This window comes from Trichechus manatus, unplaced genomic scaffold (assembly GCF_000243295.1).
Source record: "Trichechus manatus latirostris isolate Lorelei unplaced genomic scaffold, TriManLat1.0 scaffold00049, whole genome shotgun sequence".
Lineage (NCBI taxonomy): Eukaryota > Metazoa > Chordata > Mammalia > Sirenia > Trichechidae > Trichechus > Trichechus manatus.
In genome coordinates this window covers 765,505-768,809 of record NW_004443985.1, presented here as the reverse complement: position 1 = coordinate 768,809, position 3,305 = coordinate 765,505, and positions in this window count along the sequence as shown.

Genomic DNA, 3,305 nt, shown 5'->3' with positions numbered 1-3,305 from the left:
TTGTGATAATTGTGCAGCGGTTGTTCAGTCTCTCTCCAGCTCAGTCATAAGCTCCATGAGACACTGTGTCTTGTTCACCACTGTATCCCCAGCTTCCATCCATGCCTCAAGGCACAGAGAAGCCATGCAAGGAGTATTTAGTGAATGAACAATACCTGCCTTTTAATTCTCTTATCCATTCCTCAGAACTTGGCTCATTACCTCTATGCATGTCACCTGCTTGCCATCCCCACCTACTCAGATGTCCGACGGCCACTTTAACTCAACAAGTTGGAAGTTAACGTAAGCTTCTCTGAAATCTCTTCATAAAACCCATCCCCATTATTAGTAATCCTTTGACTCCCCACTGCCTGCAGAATACACCAGACTCTTGGGATGACACTCCCAAGTCCTCTTTCAGGCCTTAGCCTACATTTCCTTTGTACTGCGTTTGCCTTGGGTCTTGGCCGCCAGATGACTTGCCCTTCCTTCAGTAAGTCCTTCTCACAACAGCAGGCATGTGGGTTAATGAATGCTGAATGAATGCTCTTGGATATGCTATTACAATTCGTACTGTCCTTTCTACCAGAAATGCCCTATCTTTCTCACTCTGTGTTCCCTGTATACCACACATTCTTCAGGGTGCAACTTGGTTCCCATCCCACTATAAAGAAAACCTGTATGTAGATTGGTGTTTAGAGAGTTCACTATGGACTGAGCTTGAGTTTTAATTATAATTGTGTTCTAACTTTCTGTGTAACTTTGGATATTATTTGGGCCTGGATTTCCCCATCTGTATAAAACGAAGTTCAGCTCAGCTGGCCCTGGGAACTCATCCAGCTGGACTTTGGTGAACTTTGACTTCATAGTGAACTTCCTGATGAACATCCTGGGGATGTGGCTACTCCTGAACACAGGGGTTCAGCTGGCAGGTGCATATGACTGTTGGGCCTGTGTGAGAATGAGGATCTTTGGTGAGAATGCTTGAAGACTGAGGGCCAGAGGGAACAAAGCAATCCAGAATCTCTGGACCTGTCTCCATCTCAGGGATAACTGTGTCTTTTTTAGTTAATGTGGTTTTTTAAGAATATATATGTGATTTAATTTTTAAACCTTTGAATTCTGATATTTAATATGTAATTTTGTTTTTTTATAGAGCAGTAAAATGCCTTTTTGGTTCTGAAAAATATGCACGTCAGCTGTACCTTCTCTATTCAGTTGCATCCTACAGGATTTACTGGCATGGGGCTCTTCTCAGCTGGATGGCTGGCTTGCACCATATTGAGCAACAGCAACAGCTATTTCCTGGAAGAAGCGAAGTGACTTGTTCAGAATCACAGTTAATGTGGCAGAGCTGGGATTCCAATGCATGAACTACCACAAGATATAAAAGTGCTAAGTGAAAGAGAAAAGTTATAGACGGAATGCTTTTAGTGGACAGAAGGGACCATACCATGTAACTGAGGGAATGCTTTGGGGCAACAAGGGAAGAGTAGTTTTGGAACATTGCTCAGGCTAGTAGAGACAAGGTGGGTGGGGAGGAATGCAGAACAACTGGATATCAGACAAAGAGGTGAAGACGAGCAAGGTGCCCCATGCTCCAGGTCTCTGGATTCTCAGCTTCAAATCAGAACAGGGGCTCTGCTAGCCACTCGATGCCACATGGAAGGGAGTTCAAAAAATCACACTTCCTTTCATAATTTGATATTTGAAAAAGAAATTTTAAGCCCAATTTTTAATTTTTTTTTTTTTTTTTTAATACAAATCCCAGAAACCAAAGCTTGCAAAAGGGAGGCTGTGTGATTTTTGTTTACCAAAAGTGGGCATGGATAAAAATGATGTAGAAACTTGTGCAGAGGACCAGGGGCCTGGAAGGTGGGGACACTTGGTGGGAGCCCACAACCCTCCTTCGACAAGTGCCTCCTGGGCCTAACGGTGCTGCCTGTGGATTACAACCACTGTGGTATATTTTTTCACCTTCTAATCTTTCTCAACCTGTTACCTGGCCAGGAATTTTTATCATGTGGATCAGTTCTCAAAGACAAAGTTAATTTATGGGAAAAAGCTTAAGATTTTGTGGAGAAACAAACACCTAAACGTAACTGCAATAGAATGTTCTGGTTGTTATAATGCAAGTATTCATGAAACGCCATAGTGCATGGGGATGGAGTCACTAAGATGGTTTGGGGGTGTCCCAAAAGGCCCCCACAGAAGTCCTGCAGTGACAGAAAACTGTCCATGAAGCCAGCCATTCAGTTTTCAGAGAGCTAGTTTTAAAAGTCATTCTTTCATCTGAGAGATAAAATGTCTCCAGATACTTCCAGCAATTTCTAGGGCTGCTGCTTGAGACTGCAATGACGAAGTTTACTGTTTTCTTCTATATCAGTTCTTTGTTAAGATACGGTGGGGTTTTGTTTTGTTGCAATTTAAAAACCTGTATTTCTCATGGAACATTTCAAAAATACTAAAAAAAATGGGGGGGAATCACCCAGTTTCTCTACTTGTTTAAAAAAAATTTTATTGTGGTGAAATCTATCTATCTATCTAAACACTCTTTGCTGCTGAGTCGATTCCCACTCATAGTGACCCTATAGGACAGAGTAGAACTGCCCATGGGGTTTCCAAAGAGCAGCTGGTGGATTTGAACTGCTGGCCGTTTAGTTAACAGCCATAGCTCTTAACCGCTGCACCACCAGGGCTCCATATACATATATATGTAGACAAAATCCCTTTTGTCAGTGGTTCTCAGCCCAGCTGCACGTTAGAATTATCTGGAGAACCATTTTTTTTTTAATCAGATTTTTTTGGTCTATGGTCGGGCATGAAATATTTAAAAGCTATCCCGGTGATTCTAAAGTGTAGCCAGGGTTGAGAACCACAGTATAATAATGAACAGTTTGGCCATTTCTTTGCAATTATCTTTTAATGCATAGGATTTCAATATTTATTTTTGCTTAACTGCCCTCATTCTGTATTTTATTATTTTTAAAGGGCTGCATGGTATTGCATTGGATGGAATAAATCTTTAATCCCCTATTGATGAATATTGCAATTTTTTTTATACCAAAAAAAAAAAAAAAATCCTCATGCATACCATGGGTGCAGTCTTGTCCTTTTTTTCAGGGAAGTTTCTCGTAAGTGAACTTTTAAAACTGACGTACAAACTGCTCAAGTGTCCTCCAAAAAATAAGAATAATATATCTAGGTTTTGTTTATCGAATACTTAGGCTTTTTGCATTCAACCCGTTACAGGTAAGAAAGCTGCAGCTCGGAACGGTGACGGTCCCGTTTAAACTCAGGTACGAACGGCGGGGAACGAACTCAGA